Raw genomic sequence first — 16380 nt, 5'->3', positions numbered from 1 at the left:
CTGTATGCATTTATGGGTTGGATGGGGCTTCGGCGGAGGCAGGCACTGTAAAGGTGGCGATGGTGAGCGCCAATTTACTTGATCTTCAAACACCGATCAAACAATAAGACAGGAAGCACCAGGACCCTAAAGACTTGAACCTTTGTTGTTCTGCAAAGATACTGGGGTTGTGAAACACCTCTGTCCAGTGATCTCATAATTCCATAAGCTCTTCCAAAGTATGGTTGCCGATTCCAAAGGCCAAGTACCCGGAAACATGAATGTCACTGCTGAGATAAGTGAATGTGTCTACAAGCCAACTCTTTCATCGCATACAGACATTTTTTGGATGACATGCAGTCCATATAAAAATCTAAAATGAAGCTTCCTTGACCAAGATTTTGATAGTTTCTACATGTGTAGCCACAGCATTATGGGTATTGAAAACATAAAAAGTAAACATTCTGTAATATGACCCTTCAATGCAGAGATGACCTGGGCTATTTGTGTCTTCCAAGTCTTACGCTTCCCTCACACACCTTCATGAAGACTAAGTCTGCTGGAGCTGGCATGGAGCCTTTTGGCACCGTCGACTACAGGTGGTTGTAAATGGGTTAGCAAAGGTCACAGGCAGGCTGGGACTCTATGTACATAATCACTCTGCCTCTCATATGACATAATGCACTAGCTGGATTTCACCACGCTGCTTTTCAATATTTCTTGTAACTTATTTTTTAGATGCATTGCTCTCTTCTTCCACTTCGGCCTTCTTATAAATATGCATCAAGGAGTTTTGGATTATGGGCAAGGATCCTTTACACAGACTCAGTGTGTGCATGAGCGGGAGTGTGCATGCTGGAGTGTGTGTGTGTTTGTGTGTTAAACCAGGCACAGCAGAATACGGGCCGCTCTAAGACCAGGCATGTGTGATTTCTGTGATTGGGTTTAGACGTTGACGCCTCAGACATTAGATGACCAGACGCTCATGGACAACGAAATCTGTTCAGCTAAAAATACTAAGGTAAGACCACACTTCCTCTCTTTTTATATTCTCGAATTTTATCAGCAGCACCAGCATCACAGATACACAATTAGTGTTACAGCCCCTCGGCTACATATCCACCACCGTCACTGTGCACGTGTACAAAACACGGACCGCTGATATAAACTTATGGGGCAACTTTTTTCTGTGGGTTAAAGGTAATGTTATTGTAAACTTTGCAAAGAGAATTGTATTTAATAATAATACATCTCTTAACAGACATTCACTGATCTAACATTTAGGGATTTAAAATAATTGTAATCTTGTAATCTTTCAGATTTATGGAGGAAATGAAAAACATTCAGATTTGTGGTTTAAGCCACATTCTTATTGTGCTAAATCTCTCGATCTCATAACAAACAGTTGCGTGTGTCGGCAAATTTGAATTGTGTTTTCATGAAAGCTGCTTCAAAGCAGCTCTCACAGGGTTCGACAGGTCGGCTCCTGCTGCTCACTTTGGCACATCAAACCAAACCCTCTGCTAACAGCGGGTCAGCCCTTAGCTGGGCTTGGACACTCAAATGGGAGTTTATTTGTTTCGGGTAATTTTTTTTTTTTTACATTCTGTGAAACCTGTGAGTTGTACATATGGCAGGTAGATTGCACCTTAATGTTTCTGTGTAGGCTCTCAGTTATCCAGGTGGTTTCCATAGTAGAGAAGCTTGAATCTTCGACTGGATTGGGTTGCTTGACGCAAGGACGTTTCGCTTCAAATCGCAGAAGCTTCCTCAGCTAAAATTCTTGCTGTGGTAGTCTGACTTCTGTCTTGACTCTTGTAGAGAAGAAGATCCATCCAGCCATCCATTTTCTTCCGCTTTATCTGGAGTCGGGTCGCAGGGGCAGCAGCTCAAGCAAAGCCGCCCAGACCTCCCGATCCACACACACCTCCCCCAGCTCCTCCGAGGGAACCCCAAGGCGTTCCCAAGCCAGCCGAGAGATGTAGTCCCTCCAGCGTGTCCTGGGTCTTCCCCGGGGCCTCCTCCCAATGGGACGTGCCCGGAACACCTCTCCAGCGAGGCGTCCAGGGGGCATCCGGAAAAGATGCCCGAGCCACCTCAACTGACTCCTTTCGACATGGAGGAGCAGCGGCTCGACTCCGAGCTCCTCCCGAGTGACCGAGCTCCTCACCCTATCTCTAAGGGAGCGCCCAGCCACCCCGCGGAGGAAACTCATCTCGGCCGCTTGTACCCGCGATCTCGTTCTTTCGATCATGAGCCAAATCTCATGACCATAGGTGAGGATCGGAACGCAGATCAGTAAATCGAGAGCTTTGCCCCCCTACTCAGCTCTCTCTTCACCACGACGGTCCGATACAGCGACCGCATCACTGCAGATGCTGCAACGATCCGTCTATCGATCTCACGCTCCATCCATCCCTCACTCGTGAACAAGACCCTGAGATACTTAAACTCCTCCACTGGGATTTGCGTTTGCGATTTGAAGAGAAACGTCCTCACGTCAAGCAACCCAGTCCAGTCGTAGATTCAAGATTCTCTACTATTGCACCTTAATGTTATTTTATTGGATAAATAATAGAATGGAACAGGAAATGTCTCATAATGGCCAGTGCATTTTACTGCTATTGTTGTTTTTGATCTGCAGCCGAGTCATCTGACTCAGTGCCCTGTACTAACTGATACTGCAGTTGTAATCTCTTGTATGTCTGTGTCCAAAATAAGTCTGAAACAGGTGGGCAGATTTTCTCCAAACTTCATAAGAATATTCTTTAGGTCAGTATCTCCAGCTGACTAACTTTTGGAGCAGATCAATCAAAGTCAAGGTAGTCAAAAATGTAGTTTGAAAGACACATTTACAAGGATATCTCAACAACCAATAAATTGTTAAAACATTTCAAGATAGTTTAACTTGGAAATGAAAGTTCACTTGTTGCCTTGAAAATACAACTTAATTCAACTTGAATATATTTCAACTCAGAATTGAAAGTAGAAATTGTCCTTTTTTGTGTACCACATAGTGTCTATATTTTAGCTGGAATTCTCATATATTTGACCCATCTGCTGTGCGTAACAATACTGAAAGAAGAACCAACTTTAAAAAGCGTTATACTTAAATTAGCAAGTTAGATCAACTCTAACTTACAAACTTAAGTTCAAACAATTTAATTCATTCAGGTTTTAACAATTGTAATGCTTTTTTTAAAGTTGGTTCAGTTATTCTCTTTTTTCAGTGTATTTGATTATCTCTATAATGCAAAGGAAACAGTTTCTTAAGCCACAGAAAATATTGTTTTTCCTCTAGCTGCTCTCCACCCAGTTTTGCTTTTTTTTTCTTTCTTTTAACTGATAGCAAACCCAAGTACAAGTGTCAGCTAGTCAACGTGATGAAGTACTTTACATAAGTCTAACTTTCTAAGACTTATACAATTGAGTTTATAATCCAAAACTTCTCATTGCTCTTTGAGTCAAAAAGAAAAAATAAATGAAGTAAATGGGGCTGTAATATTAAAGAGACTATGTAAACCTCATATCCAACGGTAAGTCATTTGCAATCAAATAGCATGAGTGGCATTACAATATCACAAAGATGTCATGAAATTATGTCATAATTGTCAAAAAACACATTTTCAAGGTTTTGAGGCAGATAGATATGATATGAGGCAGCTGTAAAGCTCAATGTCTTGTGGGAAAAACAAATAAAGAGTACTTCAGATGGATAGAGTTTAATGGGAAGAAAAAAATCAAACAGTGCTCACTCAGCACATGTCGTTTATTTTGGTTTTGACAACATTTGCTTTCCTTTCCAAAACACTTGTGTTTTATGAGTAAAAAAAAAACCTCTGGCAGTTTGTACAAAGTAAAAGCTGGTAGTTCACGTCAAAAGGGATTTCTATCAACGTCAAATATTTTTTCTTTCATTAATACAATAGAAAGCCATTAATGTAACTGTTTTTTTGGGTTTTTTTGAAAGGTGAAATATTTTGGCTTTGAAATAAAATATGCAGTAATGAAAACTGACATACTTACAGTGCATCCAGAAAATATTCACAGCGCTTCACTTTTTCTACATCATATGATATTACAGCTGTATTCCAGAATAGATGGAATTTTTTTTCCCCCTCAAATTCTACTCACAACACGCCATAATGACTGAAAAAAGTCTTAAAATCAAATAAAAAAAACGAATAAATCACATGTGCATAAGTATTCACACCCTTTGCTCAATACTTTGTTGATGCACATTTGGCAGCAGTTACAGCCTCAAGTCTTCTTGAATATGATTCCGATTACTCTGCTGGGATAACATTTGGTCCCAGTCTAAATAGAGTAAATACACTCTATTCTAGAGTGAAATCAGCTCTACCGTCTTGTCATATCAAGTGTTTCTACTCCATAATAAACAAATATGAATGTTTATGAGTTCAGGTGTACGAATATTTCATGAGGTGAAAGCTGGAACATACCATTCAACAAGGCAAAGCCGAGATGATGGTTATGTTCCAGCTTTCACCAAATGCATTATTTCTTTTACATAACGGCTAAAATAGACCCTTGTCATTTGATATTATATTAATTTACAAACAACAGAAAATGGACTTACATTTTGGTGCATCACTGCACTGACTTTGTGTGCTTTAAAAAAAAAAAGACTTTGTGTACTTCCTCACCCAGCAAAAAAATCGTGTCAAAAATTTGTCCAGCTTTGGTGCATCACTGCTGCTCTGACATAACAATCCACCACAAACTTTAAATACAAGTCCAAAAATAATTGTTTTGTGTGTATGTGTGTGTGTGCGAGCACGTGTGCTCACACACACACACTTGTACCCAAGTATAATTGTTTGAACTGATGATCTTGGAATCTGCAGTTGTTTAGAAATGGCACCAAGAGACCTTCCCATCTTCTGTAAAACTACAGTTCTTCAATCTTTACTGAGTTCCTTGAACTTTCCAATTGTTCTGAGTATTGGTCAGTCCAATGAGTGCTGTCAAACACATCCTTCTTATGCTGACAAAGAGAAACTACCAGTTGTAGTCAATCATGACCACAAATGAGGAGCTAAGAGGCCTCTGCCTTGTCACATTAAAAGACACTGTAGAATCTTCAGTGCCACTTACAGTACTTAAAGGTTTAAGTGAATATACGAGGGCTGTCCATAAAGTATAGGTCCTTTTTATTTTTTTCAAAAACTATATGGATTTCATTCATATGTTTTTATGTCAGACATGCTTGAACCCTCGTGCGCATGCGTGAGTTTTTCCACGCCTGTCGGTGACGTCATTCGCCTGTGAGCACTCCTTGTGGGAGGAGTCGTCCAGCCCCTTGTCGGAATTCCTTTGTCTGAGAAGTTGCTGAGAGACTGGCGCTTTGTTTGATCAAAATTTTTCTAAACCTGTGAGACACATCGAAGTGGACACGGTTCGAAAATTAAGCTGGTTTTCGGTGAAAATTTTAACGGGCTGATGAGAGATTTTGAGGTGATACTGTCGCTTTAAGGACTTCCCACGGAGCGAGACGTCGTGCAGCGCTCGCAGGCGCCGTCGTCAGCCTGTTTCAAGCTGAAACCTCCACATTTCAGGCTCTATTGATCCAGGACGTCGTGAGAGAACAGAGAAAGTTTCAGAAGAAGTCGGTTCAGCATTTTATCCTGAATTCCACTGTTAAAGGAGATTTTTTTTAATGAAAGACGTGCGGGCGATTGCAGCGTAGGCTCGCAGCCGCCGCGATGCTCCGCCACAGGAAAAACACCTCCATTGGAAGCCTTAAGGACAGTTGGAACATGTCCGCTGTTAAACATTTCTCATATACTCACTCCACTGAAAGCCATCAAAAGCCGCCTGGATTTTACAAATGGTTATCAACACGGAGGTGTTTTTCCTGTGCCGCCGTACCGTGCCGGCTGCGTCCCGACGCGCGGACCCATCCGCACGTCTTTCATTAAAAAATCTCATTTAACAGTGGAATATCCAGTTAAAATGCTGAAACCGACTTCTTCTGAAACTTCTCTGTTCTCCTCACGACGTCCTGGATCAATAGAGCCTGAAATGTGAAGGTTTTCAGCTTGAAACAGGCTGACGACGGCGCCTGAGAGCGCTGCACGACGTCTCGCTCCGTGGGAAGACCTTAAAGCGACAGTATCACCTCAAATCTCTCATCACCGTTAAAATTTTCACCGAAAACCAGCTTAATTTTTCGAACCATGTCCACTTCGATGTGTCTCACAGGTTTAGAAAAAATTTTGATCAAACAAAGCACCAGTCTCTCAGCAACTTCTCAGACAAAGGGAATTCCGACGAGGGGCTGGACGACTCCTCCCACAAGGAGTGCCTCACAAGCGAATGACGTCACCGACAGGCGTGGAAAAAACTCACGCATGCGCACGAGGGTTCAAGCATGTCTGACGTAAAACCATATGAATGAAATCCATATAGTTTTTGAAAAAAATAAAAAGGACCTATACTTTATGGACAGCCCTCGTATGTATATATATTTGAGCCTGTATGTATAATTTTGGCCCTGTGTGCATGGGAGAAGATCTAAAATAAATTAAAAATTTAGGCACCCAATTCTTGTTTTTAACAGCGATTAATGATATATGCTTGTACAGTCATGCACCCTGGCAAAAGGCAGTTCAAAGACATCAGTAAAAACCCAACATTACCATGACTTTCATGCCCATGATGAGTCTATGTAAATATCCGACCACCACTGTAGCCCTGATCAGCTCCATACATTCTGCTTCAGGTTTTAAGACAGACTACTGAATTATGTAAGTCTTATATGGATGTTGTTTGAATATTTGAAACATGTTGGAAAATGCTCCGTACTGTATGTGTGTCATGTTGTACGCTGATTGTTCCGGATATTATTCTCCGATGTACACTCGAGATTAGCGGAAAAGGCGAGGGATGAAGAAATATCTTACAATAATATTTTAGCCTGTTCTCGTCTTTTCAAAGAACAGATGATATCAATCAAATTTTGGATGTACTGAAAGACTATTTCAGCTGTTGATGAATTTGATAAAAAATAACACTGTAAAGCTCAGATGAAGCAAGAATGGTGTGTGAATCATGATGCAGCTTGATTTATTTGTGTGTGGGGGGGGGGGCACAACTATAAGATCAGGGAAACCTGATTGTAATGTCATTCTTTAAACTGTGCCCTCTTTCTGGCCACATTTAGCTGATCTGCAATCATGCAGAAAAACCAAAAGAGGCACAAGTTGATAGATTTCTCAAGTTTCCCAGGTTCTTGTGCAAAAATAACACAGCAAAGGAAGCAAATGTTATCTGTAGGGCAGGTTATTGTGCATGAGTTGAAAATTTGCCAAATAAATGTTTGCTTAACAGGTTGCTCCTCAGTGTGGGATGTATAAATGACAAAAAGTGTTTTTTTTTTCTGTTCTCCTGGGAGTAGTTTCCTCTTTAAATTAGGTTGCTCCTTGTTCCACTGACTAATTGAGTGATGTGTGGATGTTTTTAAGAGGGCAGAAGCTTTCTGGCAAGCAACAGATTCTGTTAAGCTTTTTTTTTTTTACGCCCGTTCCTGCTCTGTTTAAATTTAAAATAGCTGAGGCTCAAGTTGGCACTAAAAACCCCAGCGCACAGTGACGGGGTACAAGAGAAAGCCTTCTGCGGCTGAGTTGCTTCACATTATTTTGTTACGTGCCAGTGGTCATAAATGTTGATTAATTCAACAAATCTACGCCTGCATAAGAACAAATCGGTTTTCCTCAGACCTTCACATTTGTATAAAAACTATTTGTCCCAGAAGTCTAAGTGGTAATCACCACTCCACAAATTACTCTCTTTACAGTAAAATCCAGATTATTATTATTTTTTATTTATTCTCTTTTTTTAATACCAAGGGTAAATGTGTCCTCTTCTAAAAATGTGGAACTTAAAGACTATCTAAGACCAATGTGAGCCAGACACTGTGACAGATCATCAGATGCCCAGAAAAAAACTCCCAACAGTAGGCCTTTCTGAGAAGACGGTACAAGCAGCCAGGAAGTGAAGGAAAAAAGCAGTGCAGCTGGACTGGCCGTACCCTGCAGAAGCCCCAAGAAATCAGAACAATATTTACCAGCTCTGCTGAGGCTGAAGCAAAGACAGATGGTTTATTCTAGGCTCAGATGAGCCAAAGGAGTCTGTGAGGGGAAATGCAGTTGTGGTCATGTGCTCTAAGAGTAGAGTCACCACAAAATCTTAGTCAGATTTATAATATCAGCAAATTACATTTCATACAAAATTTAAGTACATTAGCAAACATACATTAAAAAAAATCAATGCTTCCATTTGTGGGAACACTTTTAAGGCCACCATTTTGGATTTTCAAAATGGCCACCATGAAATATACATATTGCTCTATCTCAGCTTCAAATCAACATAGGAATCAAAATAAGACCTACAATAGGCACTGAAGCCCATTTGTTGCTGGAGCACATCCCTGGAATTTCTAGTTTGAAGTAGATGTCACTTTGATTGGTCACATGGGTATGTCTGCATGAACTAACCCATGTTTTTAAAAACAAAAGCATCGTGTGTGGATCAATTAATTATGAATTTATTATCATACCCTGTTTGTTGTATTTGTGGAATTATGAATTTGGCTGTAAACCCATAAAGTATTCAGGTTTTTGTTATTTTCTTTTACGAGGTCTGTTAGAAAAGTATCCGTATCAATTATCAAGTATCAATTTTTTCCAGAAACTGTGAGAGACCTCCAGGTGGACACCATTCGGAAAATTCAGATGGCTTTGAGGGACAATTTTATGGGGATTACACAGATTAAGGATGCTCCAGACGGTTTAAAGACCTCCCACAGCTGCTGAGAGCGCGCCGCGCTCTGAGCGCCGATCGACAGGCTGAATCAACCAGATCTTTTCCAACGTGAAGGCTTTGTTGATCCGGGACGGTCGTCTGACTTACACAAAATGGCAGAAGGATGTGGACATCAGTACTTTTTTTTGGCACATTCTACTGTTACAGGAGTTTTTTTTCATGGAAAGAAAAGCGGACGGATGCGCCACCGTGCTGCTCATGGCGCGGCACAAAACCACCTCTGTGTTGGTCTCACAGAGACGGCTTTCAGACGGCTTTCGGTGGTTTTTCAGTCGGGTGACTATCCGAGAAATTGTGGATGAGCTGGACATGCCAGAACATGTCCTGTGAGGCTTCATCACGGCATTGCTTTGCGCCATGCGGCTCCACAGCGACGCGCGGAATTCCTCCGCACGTCTGTCTCACTGTGCCAAAAAAAGTGCTGATGTCCCAGCCTTCCGCAATTCCTGTGCTAGTCAAGGACGTCCCGGATAAAACACAGCGTCCAGTTGGAAATGAACAGCACATTCCACTGTTACAGGAGTTTTTGTCATGGAAAGAGGAGTGGAGGAATTCCGTGCATTGCAGCGGTGCCGCATGGCGCAAAGCAACGCCGTGATGAGCCCCACAGGACATGTTCTGGCAATGTCCAGGCTCATCCACAATTTCTCGGTTAGTCCACACGACTGAAAACCCACCGACAGCCATCTGAAAGCCATTCTCAAAGCTGTCCTGTGAGACCAACACGGAGGTGGTTTTGTGCCGGCGCCATGAGCAGCACGGTGACGCATCCGTCCGCTTTCTTCCATGAAAAAAACTCCTGTAACAGTGGAAATGTGCCGAAAAGTACTGATGTTCCATGTCTTCTGCATTTTTGTGTAAGTCGATGACGTCCCAGATCAACAAAGCCTTCACGCTGGAAATGATCTGGTTGATTCAGCCTGTCGATCGGCGCTCGGAGCGCGGCGTGCTCTAGCAGCTGTGGGTGGTCTTTAAAACCGGCTGAGCTCTCCTTAATCTGTGTAATCCCATAAAATCGTCCCTCAAAGCCATCTGAATTTTCCGAATGGTGTCCATCTGGAGATCTCTCACAGTTTCTGGAAAAAATTGATGCAGCAAAGCTCCAATCATTCAGACATTTATTCACAATAAAATCCGACGAGAGGGGTGGACCACTGCTCACACAAAGCCCTGCTCACAGGCGAATGACGCAACTGACAGGCGTGAAAAAACTCCCGCATGCGCACGAAGGTTCAAGCTTGGGCTGATGCAATCACACGGATTCAAATCCATATGGTTTTGCAAAAAAAATAAGGACTGTTAAAACCTTTTTAAAGACGGCCCACAGCGGCGGAGGGCGCGCGGCGCGCTGAGCGGCCATCGGCAGGCTGGTCGACCAGATCATTCTAAACTGAATGCCGTGTGATCCGGGACATCATGTGACTACCACAGAATGGCAACAGAGCTGGACAGCACTTTTGCGGCACATTCCACTGTTACAGGGATTTTGTAATGAAGACGTGCGGAGGATTTCGTGCGTCGGCACAAAGCAGCTCAGGACGCGCAGCAAAAAACACCTCCGTGTTGGAAGTCTCACAGGACATGTTGTGGCATGTCCAGCTGTTACACAATTTCTCGGATACTCACTCGATGAAAGCCATCGAAAGCCGTCTGAATCTTCTGAATGGTTTCCAACACAGAGGTGTTTTATTTATTTATTTTTGCTGCACGTCCTGAGCTGCTTCGTGCCGACGCGCGAAATCCGCCGCACGTTCATTACAAAATCTCCTGTAACAGTGGAATGTGCCGCATATATTATATGTATATGTATAATATATATTATATTATATATATGTATATATATATATATATATATAAGATATAATGTATATATGTATATATCTAATATATGTATATATGTATATGTGGTGTGCGTGTGTGTGTGTGTGTAGGTATATGTGTATGTCAAGAGGAGAGAGATTTGTTCAATTATTTTTTATTGAACCCCATTCCACAGAGCATCAGAGGGAGTAAAATGGGCATGGCTAAAATGGGAATGATGCTGAAATGGCAGTCCTGGTTGAGTTCATTGTATAGATTAGAAAATCTCAGGTTTCTGGACATATCTGGCTTGGTCTTATGGTGGAACTTCACCATAATGCTCCTATGATGACATCCTGATGCCACTGTTGTACACATGTTTGCCAAATCACAATGGCTCCCAGGCTCCCTAGGAGCTGATGTCTTAGCACAGTATTCAAGGATGTACACAATCTGTTTTTCAAATTTGTTTTACCTTCAGTTCAAGTGAAAGACGTTATAGCTACAATTACCTGCAGGTGGAAATAGAAACCTGCTATTAGGGGTCAGTAAACTGTATATGGGCAGGGTGGTGGCCACGAGGTTACTTCAATTTTATTACAATCCCAAAGGAAATGACTTGCAGCAGGCATCATGATTATGCCAGAAGACATAAAAACAAGCTAAGAATACAGAAATTTCCATACAAAGACAAATATCTACCATGCTGAACCAAAACTAAACAGTAACACTACAATATGTGCTAAATCCCTGTTTCCAGAGCAGAAGGTCCAGTTCAAGGCCACCCCTGCACATTCCATAATGTGGAGTTGCGTCAGAAGGATCCTCGTAAAACATGTCAAATCAAATTTGGCTTCACCTCTGATCTGTTAAAGAAATGAATATTTTTGCAGCGTGTGAGAATGAGTGTCCTGTTGTGTTGCAGTCATGGACCTTATTCGTATCACATTACACCCTTTGGAGAGAGCTTCAGTCTTACGGAACACATCAGTATGGAAACATTCAGGAAAACTTAGTTATGTAACTCATGAAATAACTCAGATATTTATCTGCTGACTTGTCAGTGAAATATATACAAATTTAAGTACATTAGCAAACATACATTAAAAAAAATCAATGCTTCCATTTGTGGGAACACTTTAAGGCCACCATTTTGGATTTTCAAAATGGCCACCATGAAATATACATATTGCTCTATCTCAGCTTCAAATCAACATAGGAATCAAAATAAGACCTACAATAGGCACTGAAGCCCATTGTTGCTGGAGCACATCCCTGGAATTTCTAGTTTGAAGTAGATGTCACTTTGATTGGTCACATGGGTATGTCTGCATGAACTAACCATGTTTTTAAAAACAAAGCATCGTGTGTGGATCAATTAATTATGAATTTATTATCATACCCTGTTGTTGTATTTGTGGAATTATGAATTTGGCTGTAAACCCATAAAGTATTCAGGTTTTTGTTATTTTCTTTTACGAGGTCTGTTAGAAAAGTATCCGTATCAATTATCAAGTATCAATTTTTTCCAGAACTGTGAGAGACCTCCAGGTGGACACCATTCGGAAAATTCAGATGGCTTGAGGGACAATTTTATGGGGATTACACAGATTAAGGAGTGCTCCAGACGGTTTAAAGACCTCCCACAGCTGCTGAGAGCGCGCCGCGCTCTGAGCGCCGATCGACAGGCTGAATCAACCAGATCTTTTCCAACGTGAAGGCTTGTTGATCCGGGACGTCGTCTGACTTACACAAAAATGGCAGAAGATGTGGACATCAGTACTTTTTTGTGGCACATTCTACTGTTACAGGAGTTTTTTTCATGGAAAGAAAAGCGGACGGATGCGCCACCGTGCTGCTCATGGCGCGGCACAAACCACCTCTGTGTTGGTCTCACAAGGACGGCTTTCAGACGGCTTTCGGTGGTTTTTCAGTCGTGTGACTATCCGAGAAATTGTGGATGAGCTGGACATGCCAGAACATGTCCTGTGAGGCTTCATCACGGCATTGCTTTGCGCCATGCGGCTCCACAGCGACGCGCGGAATTCCTCCGCACGTCTGTCTCACTGTGCCAAAAAAGTGCTGATGTCCACGCCTTCCGCAATTCCTGTGCTAGTCAGAGGACGTCCCGGATAAAACACAGCGTCCAGTTTGGAAATGAACAGCACATTCCACTGTTACAGGAGTTTTTGTCATGGAAAGAGGAGTGGAGGAATTCCGTGCATTGCAGCGGTGCCGCATGGCGCAAAGCAACGCCGTGATGAAGCCCCACAGGACATGTTCTGGCATGTCCAGGCTCATCCACAATTTCTCGGTTAGTCACACGACTGAAAACCCACCGACAGCCATCTGAAAGCCATCTCAAAGCTGTCCTGTGAGACCAACACGGAGGTGGTTTTGTGCCGCGCCATGAGCAGCACGGTGACGCATCCGTCCGCTTTTCTTTCCATGAAAAAAACTCCTGTAACAGTGGAATGTGCCGAAAAAGTACTGATGTCCATGTCTTCTGCCATTTTTGTGTAAGTCAGATGACGTCCCAGATCAACAAAGCCTTCACGCTGGAAATGATCTGGTTGATTCAGCCTGTCGATCGGCGCTCGGAGCGCGGCGTGCTCTCAGCAGCTGTGGGTGGTCTTAAAACCGGCTGGAGCTCTCCTTAATCTGTGTAATCCCCATAAATCGTCCCTCAAAGCCATCTGAATTTTCCGAATGGTGTCCATCTGGAGATCTCTCACAGTTTCTGGAAAAAAATTGATGCAGCAAAGCTCCAAATCATTCAGACATTTATTCACAATAAAAATCCGACGAGAGGGGTGGACCACTGCTCACACAAAGCCTGCTCACAGGCGAATGACGCAACTGACAGGCGTGAAAAAACTCCCGCATGCGCACGAAGGTTCAAGCTTGGCTGATGCAATCACACGTGATTCAAATCCATATGGTTTTTGCAAAAAAATAAGGACTGTTAAAACCTTTTTAAAGACGGCCCACAGCGGCGGAGGGCGCGCGGCGCGCCGAGCGGCCATCGGCAGGCTGGATCGACCAGATCATTTCTAACTGAATGCCGTGTTGATCCGGGACATCATGTGACTACACAGAAATGGCAACAGAGCTGGACATAGCACTTTTGCGGCACATTCCACTGTTACAGGAGATTTTGTAATGAAAGACGTGCGGAGGATTTCGTGCGTCGGCACAAAGCAGCTCAGGACGCGCAGCAAAAAAACACCTCCGTGTTGGAAGTCTCACAGGACATGTTGTGGCATGTCCAGCTGTTACACAATTTCTCGGATACTCACTCGACTGAAAGCCATCGAAAGCCGTCTGAATCTTCTGAATGGTTTCCAACACAGAGGTGTTTTTATTTATTATTTTTTTGCTGCACGTCCTGAGCTGCTTCGTGCCGACGCGCGAAATCCGCCGCACGTCTTTCATTACAAAATCTCCTGTAACAGTGGAATGTGCCGCATATATATATATGTATATATGTATATATATATATATATATATATATATATATATGTATATATATATATATATATATATATATATGTATATATATATATATATATATATATGTATATATGTGTGTGTGCGTGTGTGTGTGTGTAGGTATATGTATGTATGTCAAGAGAGAGAGAGATTTGTTCAATTATTTATTTATTGAACCCCATTCCACAGAGCATCAGAGGGAGTAAAATGGGCATGGCTAAAATGGGAATGATGCTGAAATGGCAGTCCTGGTTGACGTTCATTTGTATAGATTAGAAATATCAGGTTTCTGGACATATCTGGCTTGGTCTTATGGTGGAACTTCACCATAATGCTCCTATGATGACATCCTGATGCCACTGTTGTACAATGTTTGCACATCACAATGGCTCCCAGGCTCCCTAGGAGCTGATGTTCTTAGCACACAGTATTCAAGGATGTGTACACAATCCTGTTTTTCAAATTTTGTTTTACCTTCAGTTCAAGTGAAAGACGTTATAGCTACAATACCTGCAGGTGGAAATAGAAACCTGCTATTAGGGGTCAGTAAACTGTATATGGGCAGGGGTGGTGGCCACGAGGTTACTTCAACTTTTATTACAATCCCAAAGGAAATTGACTTGCAGCAGGCATCATGATATCGCACAGAAGACATAAAAACAAGCAATAAAAGAATACAGAAATTTCCATAACACAAAGACAAATATACTCCTACCATGCTGAACCAAAACTAAACATGTAACACTACAATATGTGCTAAATCCCCTTGTTTCCAGAGCAGAAGGTTCCCAGTTCAAGGCCACCCCTGCACATTCTCCATAATGTGGAGTTGCGTCAGGAAGGACATCCTGCGTAAAACATGTCAAATCAACATTTGGCTTCACCTCTGATCTGTTAAAGAAATGAACTTATTTTTTGCAGCGTGCTGAGAAATGAGTGTCCTGTTGTGTTGCAGTCATGGACCTTTATTCGTATCACATTACACCCTTTGGAGATAAGCTTCAGTCTTACGGAACACATCAGTATGGAAAACATTCAGGAAAACATTAGTTATGTAACTCATGAAATTAACTCCAGATATTTATCTGCTGACTTGTCAGTGAAATATATACAAAATTTAAGTACATTAGCAAACATACATTAAAAAAAAAAAAAATCAATGCTTCCATTTGTGGGAACACTTTTAAGGCCACCATTTTGGATTTTCAAAATGGCCACCATGAAATATACATATTGCTCTATCTCAGCTTCAAATCAACATAGGAATCAAAATAAGACCTACAACAGGCACTGAAGCCCATTTGTTGCTGGAGCACATCCCTGGAATTTCTAGTTTGAAGTAGATGTCACTTTGATTGGTCACATGGGTATGTCTGCATGAACTAACCCATGTTTTTAAAAACAAAAGCATCGTGTGTGGATCAATTAATTATGAATTTATTATCATACCCTGTTTGTTGTATTTGTGGAATTATGAATTTGGCTGTAAACCCATAAAGTATTCAGGTTTTTGTTATTTTCTTTTACGAGGTCTGTTAGAAAAGTATCCGTATCAATTATCAAGTATCAATTTTTTCCAGAAACTGTGAGAGACCTCCAGGTGGACACCATTCGGAAAATTCAGATGGCTTTGAGGGACAATTTTATGGGGATTACACAGATTAAGGAGTGCTCCAGACGGTTTAAAGACCTCCCACAGCTGCTGAGAGCGCGCCGCGCTCTGAGCGCCGATCGACAGGCTGAATCAACCAGATCTTTTCCAACGTGAAGGCTTTGTTGATCCGGGACGTCGTCTGACTTACACAAAAATGGCAGAAGATGTGGACATCAGTACTTTTTTGGCACATTCTACTGTTACAGGAGTTTTTTTCATGGAAAGAAAAGCGGACGGATGCGCCACCGTGCTGCTCATGGCGCGGCACAAAACCACCTCTGTGTTGGTCTCACAGGACAGCTTTGAGATGGCTTTCAGACGGCTTTCGGTGGTTTTTCAGTCGTGTGACTATCCGAGAAATTGTGGATGAGCTGGACATGCCAGAACATGTCCTGTGAGGCTTCATCACGGCGTTGCTTTGCGCCATGCGGCTCCACAGCGACGCGCGGAATTCCTCCGCACGTCTGTCTCACTGTGCCAAAAAAAGTGCTGATGTCCACGCCTTCCGCAATTCCTGTGCTAGTCAGAGGACGTCCCGGATAAAACACAGCGTCCAGTTTGGAAATGAACAGCACATTCCACTGTTACAGGAGTTTTTGTCATGGAAA

At 42.3% G+C, this 16380-nt stretch overlaps 1 protein-coding gene across 1 annotated transcript in view; it reads left to right on the top strand.

Moving 5' to 3' along the window:
• The first annotated feature begins 862 nt into the window (after nt 1–862).
• Nucleotides 863–16380, top strand: part of slc6a4a (solute carrier family 6 member 4a) — a 103438-nt gene continuing 87920 nt past the window's right edge. The window contains exon 1 of the mRNA XM_034168763.1: nt 863–1000. The gene's annotated coding sequence lies outside the window, so the exon portion shown is untranslated. The remainder of the gene's footprint in view (nt 1001–16380) is intronic.

Source organism: Thalassophryne amazonica, chromosome 4 (assembly GCF_902500255.1).
Source record: "Thalassophryne amazonica chromosome 4, fThaAma1.1, whole genome shotgun sequence".
Classification (NCBI taxonomy): domain Eukaryota; kingdom Metazoa; phylum Chordata; class Actinopteri; order Batrachoidiformes; family Batrachoididae; genus Thalassophryne; species Thalassophryne amazonica.
This window is presented reverse-complemented; position numbering and strand designations above follow the sequence as displayed.